The sequence below is a fragment of the Panthera uncia genome, chromosome D2 (genome assembly GCF_023721935.1).
Source record: "Panthera uncia isolate 11264 chromosome D2, Puncia_PCG_1.0, whole genome shotgun sequence".
Lineage (NCBI taxonomy): Eukaryota > Metazoa > Chordata > Mammalia > Carnivora > Felidae > Panthera > Panthera uncia.
In genome coordinates this window covers 2,190,808-2,206,148 of record NC_064818.1, presented here as the reverse complement: position 1 = coordinate 2,206,148, position 15,341 = coordinate 2,190,808, and the positions used below count along the sequence as shown (strand labels likewise).

Sequence of the window (15,341 nt, the reverse complement as noted above, 5' to 3'; positions counted from 1 at the left end):
GAAAGCTCAGATAGTTACCAGTTTTCAGCAATAACCTATGTATATTTTTAAACTATGTATATTAAACAATGTATGTTTTTTAGGGATGCTGTTGCTCATTTAATAGACTATGGGTGTAAACATGATTTACATGCCCTGGGAAACTAGAAAATTCATTTCACTGGTTTTATTGCCAGGTTTGCTTCCTTGTGGTTGTTTGTAACCAAACCCATGATCTCTCTCAAGTGACTGTAGTCTTCTGACTCATACTCTAACCCAAATGATCTCCTTTTCATTATCTTGGAGGTCACAAATTTCATGTTTTAAACCTATTCCATGATTTAAACCTAAATCGTTTATCATGTTTTAAAGGATTTCACTTTTGTCTTGTAACACTTGAAAAATGAATGACTGGAGCTCAGCATGGAAACCCTTTAGCCTACTGGATGAACCCAAGAGGCAAGAAAATAAATAGAAGGGGGAATGATTTAACGTGTCCAGGTTTATCATTTCTCTAGAGGACGGACCCACAAATGCTGAGTTAGGTCAACAAAGCAGCAGTCTGGTGCTTTCTGATGGGTTACACGTGACAAAGGCAATCCAAAAAAAAAAAAAAAAAAAGTTTTAGGTCAGTGAGACACCAGTTTTATCATTAAGTGTAAGGTCCCTTTCTTGAAAATCATCTCTTTTCTCCTCCTTCCCTCTTCGCCCATTTACTTAGAATCCTTATATTGTTTAAAACAAATTCATAATTTTTTAAGTATAATTTGCCAATTCAAAGATAGAGACTTAACCATAACAGGACCATTCTCCTTTCCAATTTTATTTCCCTTCATTGCACTCCCCACCATGTGGCATGTTACATGCTCACGTCATTTAATTGTTTACTGTCTGTCTCATCACACTAAAATTATCCTTGCTCAACTCAGGAGTCTCTGCATACCTGTTGTATGGTGGTACACAGTAGATCCTCCGTAAATATTTGCTCAGTTACTAAAAGAATAGATTCATAAAAGAAACAACACTATCAGGTAAGTATGACATTCACATGCGCACACACACAGAAAAAACGCAACTATCACATCCAAATGATTTAAGGAGCCAGTTATTCTCATGTCACGATTATTACTCATCTTGTCAAAAAAGTTAGGGTGCTGTCAAAAAATTTTGAATTTTAAGGTATATGGCAAAGTATTTTTCAGAAATATTTTGTTCCAAGATGTGTGAAAAAAGGTAAAACCAACATTGTTACATGAAAGGATTTTTGTCTTTACCTACTGTTAAAATCCCCAAGACTTTGTCAGCAAATGCAAGGAAGATTTTAAGTGATCTTATATCAGATTTCAAGTATTTTTATTACAATACTAAAAAAATAGTCCTACTTGATTATCAAAATTTGCACTAAGGGGAATAAAAATTATGTGTACCAAGATGTTTGAAAATTTAAAAATTGTGAGCATTTTCCACCCAGCAAATTCAAATATTTTCTTTTACAACGAACAGGTTTTTTTTAAAGATCAGAAATTAAATTAGGTGAATAATAAGCCATAAGCCCTCTCTGCATGATAAGTTTTCCTTCAAGCACTAGAAGGTGTGAGAATCAGAGAGACAGTAGCTCCTGAACCCACCGACCGTAAATCTCAGGTTACTCAGGTCACAGTGCAGGCTTGATTTTGTGGGAGGAAATGGATCAAGGAAGGTCTTGTGTAAGAGAAGGAGTTTCTTGTGCTATTCAAGGACAAAAGCAAAAATCACAAAGTTGATTCTCCATCATATCGGCAGCAATAGAAGACATCAAGTTCCTTTAGTTCAAGTGGATTTTTCTTCTTATCAGAAAAATCCACTGTTTAGTTCAGTATATATAGTTCTATAATATAGGTAGAAATGACCTATAAGAGCACATTCAGAATCAAACCTCAATAATTATTCAAGCATTTCAGACTTCACTCCTTGGTAATATTCTCCTAGCACTTATCTGACATCTTCAAAATTAGTGGTAGACACTTCCAAAGTACTCAAAACTGCTTAGGCTTAACGGCTTTTTTAAAAAAATTTTAATGTTTCTGAGAGACCAAGCATGAGTGGGGGAAGGGCAGAGAGAGACGACGACACAGAATCTGAAGCAGGCTCCAGGCTCCAAGCTGTCAGCACAGAGCCCAACACGGGGCTCGAACTCCCAAGCTGTGAGATGGTGACCTGAGCCAAAGTCAGACGCTTGACTGAGTCAACCCAGGCACCCCTACAGTTTGTTAATCTATGTGTGGCCATCTTAAAACTTTCACAAATATTTCTGGCTCCCTTCCTAGACGTACCTCTCACTATGCTTCTGGACACACAGGAAGATTGCATGTCTGGTCATCTTGTGTTTGGGAAAGATAAGCGATTGGCTCTGGCTGATGAGCTAGGACACAGGCCACCTCCAGCCTGAGACCTTAACTGCCGGAGAGGAGTCCTCCCGAGGTGTCTACCTGGCACGAGGCATGTGAACCACCACCACATTGGCCGTGCTGTTACCCTGGGATTCTGAGTGAGGACATTCTTCCAGAACCTCGCCCCCAAACCCTGCCACCAAAATGGGATAGCTAGGCAACGGGAGTGAGAACCAAAACTTCATTACTTTAAGCCATTGAAGTCTGTGTGGTTGTTCTACAATGTAACTCAGACTTCCCTAAGTATGAAGCTCTCCAGAATCAACGCCCAGCTGCTCTCCTGGTCATGATTCAGCTGTAGAGCATGTCTAGCTGAGGTCAAAGGGTCTCACACTTTAACAGTTTCTGCACAGTCCATTTATTCAGTGCCATATAGATGATTTAGGTTGTATTTTTGTGTTTGGTGATTTTGCATAAATGACCCTGTCACTAAGCTCCCATACTGAGCGTTTCCTAAATCCCCCTTCCCCTCTCTCAGATGAAGTCTTGACCAGTCCAGGGCCCCAACCCAGATGTATCGGGAGGGCTGATTTCTGCACACTCAAGATTCAGGTGCTGACAAGGTGGGATATGCTCATGTGTGTGCATTTCAGATGGGGTGGAAGTCAGACTGAGTTCTGCCTCCCCCTCTGGTAAAAATATATTCCCGTTGCAAGTAATAAATCAAGCCTATTGTATACAGCTTGGTTAGGTTCTAGATTAATGTTTATTATAGATTAAGTAGGCATGTTATAGGTTGTCCTGGGAACCTAACCATTTTTAATATTGTTTCCATGAGAAAATGTATTCCAAGTTCCAAACAATTGATTCACAAATTAACTCCTGGAACACTACCAGCTTTTAAAATGTGGACTCCTGTATAGCAAAAGGAGGAAGGCACAGAAACAAAGAGATAATACCCACGTTTGCTATCTTCTGGGTACAAGGTGGGTAGCTTAATAACGGTAAGACCATCAGAGCAGCCTATAAATTATATATTTACTTAGTCACTTAGGAGCGGTTTTTTTTTCTGTCAATTTCTGCTACACAATTCACATACGGGAGAAAATGATAAAGGAAGTGGCGGAATATATGGTCTCCTGATCCTGTCCACAGTACATCACCGTGTTTGTAATCCAGAGGCCCGTGCCCGGACAACTCTCTCCAGTCGACGGTTACCGGCCGAGAACAGATGGGGAATTGCCCATATACAGTGCTCACTGCCTTTTTAGTGCACTCTTTGTCACGCTGACATTGGATAGACCTCTGCTGTGGCAAATATCTGTCACTTTACACAGACCCATCTGATCACACTACTGTGTTAAAACGAAAACCCCAATATAGGGAACAGGAAGACCAGGGGGGAGGTTGGAGTTTGTTAGTATACAAAGTATACATTTGATACACACCGTACAGGGTAGGCATTTACTGCTTGGCTGTTCACCATCCCTGGTATGAAATTTGACACTGGAAGAGAGTTCCAGAAATGAGACGAATTAGGAGCTACAGTTCTCATTAAAATGTGTAGTTTTAAACCAAGTGATACTGGCATATTTACAGAACAGAAGCAACCCTGAAAAATAATTGAGTCTATTACAGGTTGTAAAGAAAAGCCAGGACTCCACTGTCCACTGAACATGCTAATTGAATCCGACCTTGCAAAAAGATGAAGCAACGAATGTTTTCTCTAATTGCAAAGGTCTCTGGCTGGGTACATATTCTATTTATCACTTCACACTTGGGTGATACATGGTGTTTCATACAGATCCTCTTTCTCAGGAAAAGATTCTTCGTTTGCAAAATAAGCCCACTGCCTTTTTATTGATGCCTCATGGAGCGCCTTTGCATGAGCCCTCGGGGAAGGAAACTCTAATTTCCAGGAAATTTTTAAGATTTCTAGGTTATGGATAACTCCGCTGAACAAGTTTCAGAGCCAAGGATAACTGCTTGGGAATCATCCCAGATTAAACACCAGATGAAACAGGCAGCTCACCTTCCTGTGGAATACTCGAACTTTCTAGGAGCCATGTCCAGTAACACCGGTTTGGACGGACAAACGCCTACCCTCAAGAGTTAAAGGTCGCAATGCAAGTTACACATGCTATCAACAGCAATTGCTCAGGTATAGATGCAGCCAACGTGTAGTTTTTAAAATCAGATCAGTAAAAATATTCCCAAATTTCTTTATTGGTGTATTGGAGTGTCCAGGAGGGCAGGGCCTGGAGAACATGCCTTTAAGGCCAGAGCAGAAGACAAACTTGCGAACCCACCAGTGTAGTAGCCCACGTTGATGAAGATCAAGAACATTCTACATCAACGGAGTGACCACCACAGATTCTGTTAATTCCATGATGGTCTCCCCAGGACGAGTAAAAAGCAGTGGTGTCTTCTGGTATTTTGAGAGTCTACCTAACAATATGGGAATTTACTTCTTGTGATCTGATGACTGAGAACATGGTATCATTGGTATTTGTTTTCCTAATTAAACTTCTACCTAAAAGGCAGTGATCAGAATATAAGTAGGGAGGAATGGGTCTCAAACAGTATGAATTTCTTAGATATATGGGGAGTATGAGCCAATTTAATACATCTCAAAGGAGGTAACTGGGCATTTTTTGTATCCGACTTCTGATAAACACCCACCAAATGTTATAATTAGGTCCTTATTAGGAATGTGTCAAGATTAATCCATTAGAATACTAAGATTAAAAAGACCACGCTTGGTTTTTTTTGTGTATTTTAGCTCTGGAAGATGATTTTATATCAATGACATCTAGAAAACCCAGACTTGCATAGATTTAAAAACACAGACATAGATTCCATGTCCTTATTCAGGGAGCATGTTAATATACCTAGGTCTTTAAGTGAACCATGTATCACATAAGTAGTAGGACAGATATAAGCAAATAACACATTTCTCCAGAGTTCTATGGAATACATTACAAGCTACACTGTTTTGCCAGCTAATCAGCTTGCTGCTGGCCTTTAGAAAGTTGTACTTAATCAACCAGAAAGGTGTTACTTTCAGGACTTGAACATAGCTTAGCATATGTGACAAAACACCCAAATATGAAACTTTATATTGTGGCATTATTTTGGTCCCCAGCACATAAGATACAAATCCTAAGGATACAAAAATGACATTTGGGAGTAATGAGCAAATTTTGTGGATGAATTGATTGCATCCTATTAATATCTCAATTATGTATATGTACAGAAACACAGATTCCAATACATACTTATCTGTGTGTAGGATTTCACACAAGTTATAAATTATAAATAGCATAGGATTAAATGTAATGTGTAGTATTGGATCCAAGCCAAAGCAGAATCTTGTCTGAATAAGGATTCTTCCACCATGAGAATCTCTTATGTCATCACTGTTTATGTATCATTTTGAGCCCTTGCTTTTTCTAACTTCTAACACTTAACTATTTCCCTCTAGTTTAAATGGCAGCTTCCTCTATATTTTTTATATATTCCTCTATATTATTTTCCACAATACCTCAAAGATTACTAAAATATAGTGACTTTGAGGATTAACATGCAACACATTATAGCTTTTAATGAAATGTGTATTTCTCTGCTAATACTCATCAAGAGTATCCCTTCAGAATGTAGAAACTTTCAGCTTTTTAGTATTTTTGAAAGAGAGGGAGATAAAGCAGGCGTGGGGGAGGGGCAGAGAGAGAGGGAGACACAGAATTGAAAGTAGGCTCCAGGCTCTGAGCTGTCAGCACAGAGCCCAACGCAGGACTCAAACTCGTGAACTGTGAGATGATGACCCGAGCCCAAGTAAGATGCTTAACCGACCGAGTCACCCAGGTGCCCCAGAACGTAGAAACTTTAAATACAAAGTCCTTTTATTTCACAGATATTTACCATACACCTAGTATAAGCCAAGCACTGTTCCATATATTGGGATATATCAGTGGGCAAAAGACAAAAAAAAAAAAAATAAAAAACAAAAAAAAACAACCTGCCTTTTTGTAGCTTATGATTCCAGCAGTGGAATGTAGGTAACATAAGTCATGTAAAATATTTAGTGTGTCAGAAGCCGAGAAGTGTTATGGAAGAAAAGCCAGGAAGTAGACTAGGGAATGGTAGTGGTAGGAGGAGGATGTGGTTTTAACTGGGAAGAGTGGGGTCACCCTTGATGAGAAAGTGATACCTGAGAAAAATCTGAAGACTGGAAGGCGTTGGTGGGACTTCCAGTGTGGGGTTCCCAAGTAGGAGAATCCAGCTGTGCTCAGTGGTAGAAGGGGCCCTGCAGAAGCACGGCCGAGAAGAGTTCAGCACAAGAAGGGGCCCCCACCTGTAGAAGATCCCACAGGCAGGAGGACTGTGGATGGGTGTTTAAAGACAGGTAACATGAGCACCGACTTGCATAAAGAAGGACTCTGGTTATTGTGCTGGGTAGAGACAATCAGGGAGATGATTCACAAGCCCACTGCAATAATCTAGTCAAGAGAGGTATAGCATTTGGTGGCAGTGAAAATGGTAAAAATTGGCCTGAGTCTGGATATATTCTGAGAAATTTTACAATGGGTTAATCGTATACAAGAGACAAGAGCGGGGGTTGACAGACGAGTGTGTGCGAGCCAAGGTGGGTCAGAGAGAGAAAGAAAATCCCAAGCAGGCTTTGCACCGTCAGCACAGAGCAAACTCATGTTCCATGCGATCATGACCTGAGCCAAAATCAAGAGTCGGACACAACCGACTGAGCCACCCAGGCGCCCCAACAGCCATCTCCTTCTTAATTACTAAAACCTGACAGCAACTAGGATTCCCTCGTTAGGGGAGCAGGTAAATAAACTGTGGCACAACCAGACAATGGAAGATGAGTGCTAAGAAGGAATGAGCTGTGAAGCCATGAAGAGTCACCACTAAGTAAAAGAAGCCAATCTTGAACCATTAACCTACTGTTCCTATCTATAGTTGGAATCTATAGGACACTCTGGCAAAAGCAAAAGTAGGGACCCAGTAAAAAGATCAGGGGGTCGAGGACGGAGGGATAGACAGGCAGAGCACAGAGGCTCTCATGGCAGTCAGACTATCCTGTAAGATACCATAACGATGGATACGCATCCTTGTGAACATGTCTAAGCCCACAGAACGTGCAACAGAGGGAAGTCCTAACGTAAACTGTGGACTCCGGTGATAATGGTGGGTCAACGTAGGTTCACCAGCTGTAAATAATGTGCCACACTGGTGGGGGATGTGGACAGTGGAGGGAGGGGGGCTGTGGGGGGCAGGGGTGTATAGGAACTCTCCATACCTCTCAGTTATGCTGGGTACCCAAAACTGCTCTAAGTGTCATTTTTAAAAGTCTGTATGTACGATCCAGAGTACATCTTGCTCAGGTATGGAGGTTATATCTTAATAGCACGAACTTGTAAATATTAAACTATGTTTGGCCTACAAATGGCGATTCCCAGTATGTTCACCACTGTGCAGTTTTGACGGCAGGGGAAATAACCCAGATGCCAGTCGTGAGGGGAACAGTTTGGTAAAATGTAGTTGATGATACAAAACCTTGGTTTGCAAGCATAATTTGTTCTGGAACATGTTTGTAATCCAAAGCATGTGTATATCAAAGTGAGTTTCCCCAGAAAAAATAATGGACACTCAGACGATTCATTCCACAACCCGAAAAATATTCACATAAAAATTATTAGGGTACTTGAATACAAAATAAATACAAAATATAAAGAAAAATAAACAAATCACCCTGCACTTTTGAAAACCTTCATGGCTGGTGTGAGGGAGACAGGAGGGTTATCGTGTAGGACAACTTTCACGATCAGTAACAGAATCGCTGCTATCTATTGGCTCAATGGAATCTTTCTGCATGGGGGCCACTGTATACCCTCACGTGGATGTTGACTACAGGGCAGTAGTAATTAACTCTGGTCATAGACTGTATTTAATGGAACTGGTAATAAGGCAGCAAAGGGTCTAGGTCTGCAGGCAGCCTGACCTAGAATGAAGCAAAGCCTTCCTAAGCTCACTCTTGTCTGGAAAAGCAAAGGACTGTCCACAGGTGCTTTGAAGGGACAGAAAATACACCAGTGCCAGTTGTGGGCACTGTCCAACGTTCTGAAAAATCACATTTCTGCCAAACACTGCAGCCTGAGGCCAAGCATCCAAGCATGGGAGATGATCACCCCCAATCTAAGAGACAGAACACATACACACACACACACACACCCCACTATTGGCTCAGTTGTGATCATGTGACATTCAGCATCACGTACTCTTCGCATCACAAGACCTTACTCATCAAGTTACGGTTTACTAAAAAACTTTGTTCGTCTTGCAGAACACTCGAGAGCAAGTTGCTTGCAATCTGAGGTTTTCCTGTCATGTTTAGTGACCGGGCCCAACAGAATAGAACACATTCAGCACCACAGACTGAACTTTCAAAAGCAGTGTGAAATATGGCCTTCTGTAGCAACGTGGATGGAACTGAAGAGTGTGATGCTAAATGAAATAAGCCATACAGAGAAAGTCAGATACTATATGGTTTCACTCTTATGTGGATCCTTAGAAACTTAACAGAAACCCATGGGGGAGGGGAAGGAAAAAAAAAAAGAGAGTGGAAGAGAGCCAAAGCATAAGAGACTCTTAAAAAACTGAGAACAGGGGCGCCTGGGTGGCTCAGTCGGTTGAGCATCCGACTTCAACTCAGGTCATGATCTCGCGGTCCATGAGTTTGAGCCCCGCGTCAGGCTCTGGGCTGATGGCTCAGAGCCTGGAGCCTGCTTCCGATTCTGTGTCTCCCTCTCTCTCTGCCCCTCCCCCACTCATGCCCGGTCTCTCTCTGTCCCAAAAATAAATAAACGTAAAAAAAAAAAAATTAAAAAAAAAAACAACTGAGAACAAACTGAGGGTTGATGGGGGGTGGGAGGGAGGGGAGGGTGGGTGATGGGTATTGAGGAGGGCACCTTTTGGGATGAGCACTGGGTGTTGTATGGAAACCAACTGGACAATAAATTTCATATTTAAAAAAATAATGCAGTGAAAAGTGAGAGAAACATCTAGAACAACAGCAGTTACATAAAGTAAAAACACAGCTGTGCGTTTAGCAAAGTTAGGAAAATGTATGCTTCTCCATAGACTTATTGGCAAAGTGTTAATTTGCCTGTGAGGAAGACGGTGGGTGTGCTGATTAGCAATAAAGGAAGAAAATATTAGAAATTCATGCCTATCAGCAAGGGAAGATCTGTGTGCCCAGCCAATCATGATAGTGGGCCAGGAACTGAAGAGGATCATAACTCAAATCTCTAGATCGGTGGTTAAAATTAAGCTACAAACTTTTCCTGTTAGGATTATTGTGCAGATTAAGTTAGAAAATATGTTCAAAGGGCTTAGCCCAGTTTAGTGCATAGAGAATATGGAATACATGATGACCGATATGTTGTTACAATTATCATGGCTATTAGAGCTGTGTTTTTTCACTCCTTAATGGAGATTTCCACCAATAATGTTCGTTTTAGAGGGACTTGTGGGGAAAACGACGTGTCACAAAAATGATGACCATCAAGTCGTGACTCCCGCAGAAACAGTACAGTTTAGCTTGTTTCCATATTCTACCGGCTTCCTAGAACTGCCGGGGGAATTGGCCCAGGTCTGCTTTTGGAATGAAGCCACAAGACTGAGTTCTCACTTGTGTGAAAAGCAGACAAGAGCAAGGCCTCTTCCGCCACGCCCGGAGCCGGAAACCAGGACAGGTATGATTCCGGCTGGCCTTCAGTCCGGAGTCTAGGCGGCCAGGGAACCAAACGAGCAGCAAGCAATTCTGTAAATCCAACCCAGAAGCAGAGCAGATTTGCTGAGGGTTGGTTTTCAGAGAAGCAGAAGCCTGCAGTGTCACCACGACCAGTCAGAACTGACGTGACAGGGTCCACGATGGAAGGGACGCTGGGCAGCGGGAACGGCCTGTACCAACAGCCCCAGGGTGGGGAGGTGCGGCCAGCTTGTGCTGCTTGGGCACGAAGCCCGCCCTGACCGCAGCCTGGGAGGCAGCAGCCCTGACCGCCTATGCCCTCCCAGCCTCACCCCCTCCTTCAAGCCGGCAGGCTTTGTCCAGGGCCGTCACCAACTCTGCAGTTTCTGCCCCTGTGCCCAAGCCCCCCCCCCCCCCCCCGACAGCCTGCTGGCCCAGGGCTCGGGAATTCCTGTGGACACACGTAACACCTCCACCGAATAGGAGGCAAAACCCTAAACAGGGCCAATATTGAGGCTTTATAAGCAGCTTTAATTACTTCACTAGTGAAGAAACTGCAGGTGAAGACAGAGAATATTAAAGAAATGAGGGGTAAGAACACCAAGATTTAACCCACGGTGTGGCAATTCCAGGCAGTTAAACGCATAGGACTTGAACTTAGAGATGCGGCTGTAGTATGGACTTTACTTCTTGGGAGTCGACCCTACAGAATTCAGCAGCATCTCTACATTAGTTTGCTCAGCTGGAAAATTTGGTGCAGTGCCACTGGAATATTGAAAGCAGACGATGTTGCCTACATGGACTGATTAACACCCAGGGTAGGACAGGATCAACAAATAATAAAGCAACAACTACTAACCCCGTCACCATTTGTTAAACCATACTTGGTCCAAAGCATAGTTAACAGTTCTGCCCCCAAAATACCTTCCAGCTGTTTGGCACAATGTTAGCGCTGGAGTACCTTTCAGCGGCTATCAAATCTCACAAAGACGCCACTAATATGGGATTTATCCCCCACACCATGGCCTCCCTTTGGGCTTGTGCCTTCAGCTTTCAAGATCATGCATCGCACATGACAATGTAAACCGACCAAGAAGAAATGGTTCCCCGGGTTTTCCCCAAAGTCACACCTGCTGTGGTCCAGCCAGAGGATAGCTGACAGCCTGGATTTGCTCTACGTGGAGCTGAGGAGGCTCACCTTGTAGCCGCCCCCAAACACCCCCTCATCCCTCGTGGGCCCCGAACAGTGCAAGGTGACAGTCACAGGAGAACATGATAAACACATAGGAGGAGCTACGCGATCCTGAAGCACATGGCAGGCTGTGTTGGAACAGGCCGTTCATGGCCTGTGATGTTGGAGACTGTGGGCAATAGAAGCTTCTACAGAGAAGAGGATGAAGAGAAGAGTGGTCAGAGGAGAAAACATGAACCCATCAGGACAACGTGAGAGCACGAAATAGAGAGGGACCTAGAAAGTTCTGTGGTTGGAGCCATATATAGATCTATCTATCTATCTATCTAGATATCCTTAAAAATTCTTTCCTCAGGTAAAACTTGACTCCTGCCAAAAGGTTTAATCAATAACAATAAAGCTCATACAGAGCAAATTTAACAGGGCTGGTGGCTTACATAATTAAAACGCAAAAGAACTAGTTATCCAGGAGCTGGAGGAGAAGGGTCCATACGTTATAAATGATGACCATTAGGTAGCATGTATATCAATGGGTAAGCTGAATCATGATAAAAAAAAAAAGTTTAGATTGTTCGATGCATCTAGTGCAGATTTTTAATACTATTTAAAACTAATCACAATTTTGAAAATATTTATTAAACAATAATGCTGTGGCCTGAATGTGCGTGTCCCCTCAGATTCCTATGGTAAATTCTGAAGCCTAGGTGATAGTCATGGACGATGGCCTTTGCAAGTCAGGTTGTCATAAGGTGGGACCCTCATGAATGACATCACTGCTTTTTAGAAACATTTTTTTAACATTTACTTTTGAGACAGAGGGAGACAGAGCATGAAGGGTGGGGGGGGGGGTGGTCAGAGAGAGGGAGACACAGAATCCAAAGAAGGCTCCAGGCTCTGAGCTGTCAGCACAGAACCCAACGCAGGCTCAAACTCACGGACTGTGAGATCATGACCTGAGCCAAAGTCAGATGCTTAACTGACTGAGCCACCCAGGAGCCCCTCACTGCTCTTTAGAATAAGGCTCCCAGGCACCCTCCCCCCCCATCCCATCCCTGCTGCCACGTGTGGCCATGAGGAGGGTCACGGGGCCTGGAAGACCCCCAACTTGACCGTGCACCCTGATCTCACACCTCCAGGTCCCAAAGGACAAGAAATAAATCCCTGTTAATAAGCCTCCCAGGATGTTGCATTTAGTTATGGCAGCCAGAGGTGATGAACATCACACAAATGCCTTCCGTCTACTATTACCAATCAGAGGGAGAACAGCTAAAATTAATTTGTTTCCATTCAACATATATTTGTTGGATACTGTCTTACAACATTCTCGGTCCTAGAAATACAGCAGTGAACGGAACAGATTCATGCCACTATCTTCTTGGCCTTTATGTTCTGGAAGGGAATTGTTTGGTATGTTTAAAAGTGAAAAAGTAAGTCTACTTAAAACTTTTTTTTAAATGTTCATTTATTTTTGGAAGAGAGAGAGAGCATGAGCAGGAGAGGGGCAGAGAGAAAGGGAGACATAGAATCTGAAGCAGATTCCAGGCTCTGAGCTGTCAGCACAGAGCCTGACGCAGGGCTCGAATTCATGAACCACGAGATCATGACCTGAGCCAAAGTTGGACCCTCAACCGACTGAGCCACCCAGGCGCCCTTAAGTCTATTTTAGGAAGATGCCTATATGTTACTAGTTAGAATTTTTAACAGAACTAGAATATGCACACTTTTCATTTCAAGGGAATTGAGGATGTCTGCTTGAAATTGGGAGGAGGCAGATTTTTAGACATTTCTAGAACTACTGAACTTCTAAGATGCAATCTAAGGCCTCATGTTCATTCATAATCACACCATCCATATATCCAGCTAGGAGCTCGGACCACCTTTCCGTAGGTTTTCATACTCCGTGCATGGATTTGGATATTCTAAGAGAAAGCTCACAGCTTCAGGGGCTGACTCTGAACACAGGTGCAGTCTTTAATAGGCTCCTGAAACTCATTACTGCACAGATTTGTAATTCTGTGTTTAAGAATGAAAGAGTAGATAATGAAATAGAAGGATTGGACTTCACCATCAGATCACCTGCAGGTCATTCTGATGACACCGCAGAGAAGGCCTTCTGCAATTACAGACACCTTGGTATATTTAACAGAGGTGAGACCGCCTGGTGCCACTATCCAGTTACAGAAATAAAGTCAAAGAGCAGGGAGCCAACTCAGAGTGGCCTCTGTGGTCTCCTGTCAGTATGAACGCAACCGATTTTTAAGGTGTTTTCCTGAACAACTGCTTGACCTCCTAGCTTCATACTTGTTGACAGTGGCTTGACAATAATCTTCACTATTTGTGACATTAAAATACTTACAGATAGAGGTACATGTAGGAACTTTTACATATTTTCAGATTTAAACAGAATCTCTTCCTCAGAGACAGAACATCTTCAGAGTACTTAATTCTATTCCCCCCAATGGCCTAGTCCAATTTTGATACTAAATGACACTTTGAACTCAACCTCTCTTTACAAGTATGTGCTGGAATTCAACTTTACCAACCTCAGTCTCAGAACTCCGTTTGAGTCAAAGACCTGAAAAACGTATTTTCATTAGATTTGTATTAAGTTGAAAGAAATCCAAATCAAATATTTTGGCAGTGAATGGCGGTCAACCTCACACTATAAAATGGCAGTCGATGGAAAACCACGTTTACACACTCATTTGTTCATGATACACAATCGTAAAATACGGCACAAATTTCAGAGAAAGATACAGCAGTTCTCCAAAGACACGCAGATACTGCGGAACTCATAGCATTTAACATTCCTCAGAAAGTGGCACTCAGTGTGACCTAATGGAAGAAAATTACCCTTTTGATCTCTTGAAAGGGGTAATTATGACAAAAAAAAAAAAGTGACAAGTACTGTGGGTACAGCCTATTTTTAAAATTTCTTTACTTATAAGAGATGTGTTTTCATATATTTTACTCTGTGATAATACTTTAGAAGAGTTCAATTCAAATATTGAGATAATAGCTATATATTAAATTTTAAAACAATAAAAGGTTAACAGGATTTTCTTGCCTTCCTAAAACGAATGTGTGTATTTAAGCACGCTTTATCATTAAAAAATTTTCTATAATTTTTTTAATGTTTATTTTTAAGAGAGAGAAAGAGAGAAAAAGCAAGCACACAGAGGAGAAGAAAGAGAGAGGGAGACACAGAATCTAAAGCAGGTTCCAGTCTCCGAGCTTTCAGCACAGAGCCTGATGTGGGGCTCAAACCTATGAACTGTGAGATCATGACCTGAGCTGAAGTTGGGCCCTTAACTGACTGAGCCCCCCAGGCACTTCAAGAAAATTTTTAAAAAATGTGTTAAAAAGACCCAGCTCAGATTAACAAAGGTCCAAATGTCTGACACCACTGTAGTGACAGGAGTGTGGCTTGGTATTCTCATGTGTTACTGTTTACTTGTAGCACAGCAATGGAGGGTAGTTCCGCACATCAAAATAATATGCATTCTATTTTACCCACCACTTATAATTCTACAAGTTTTTCTATAGGTAAACTTACAACACATGAATAAACACATATGCATATATATATATATATTGCACACATGTGTATGTACGATGCAGGCATAGATACATATATGCCTACAAATACACTGCAGCATTTTCAAAAATAAGCAATTAGTGGAAACCTGGAAGTACACTAACATAACACTGGTTGAATTATGGTATCTTCATGTATTAGAATACTATGCAAAATGAACAGAGGAAATTATGATTCAAAGTGTACATATACAGTTCAAAGGAAAACGAGGTATAGGGCAGTATATGTGTGAGGCTAACTTCAGTGTAAAAAGGAGGTTATCCATGTACATATGTTTTAATACAACACTTTCCATCTAAGTAAATACAAATTAGTAACAGGGAGAATCTGAGAAGAAACAAGTGGTTGTGGCTGAAAAAGCTGGAAAGATGATTTCCCCATACATACCCTGCCAACTAATCTTTGACAAAGCATGAAAGAATATCCAATGGAAAA

The 15,341-nt window shown here is 41.9% G+C and overlaps 1 pseudogene; it reads right to left on the bottom strand.

The window, feature by feature from the left end:
• The window catches only part of LOC125933544 (zinc transporter 6-like), a 29,338-nt pseudogene extending 17,937 nt beyond the window's left edge, over positions 1–11,401 (bottom strand).
• Between the last annotated feature and the right edge of the window lie 3,940 nt (positions 11,402–15,341).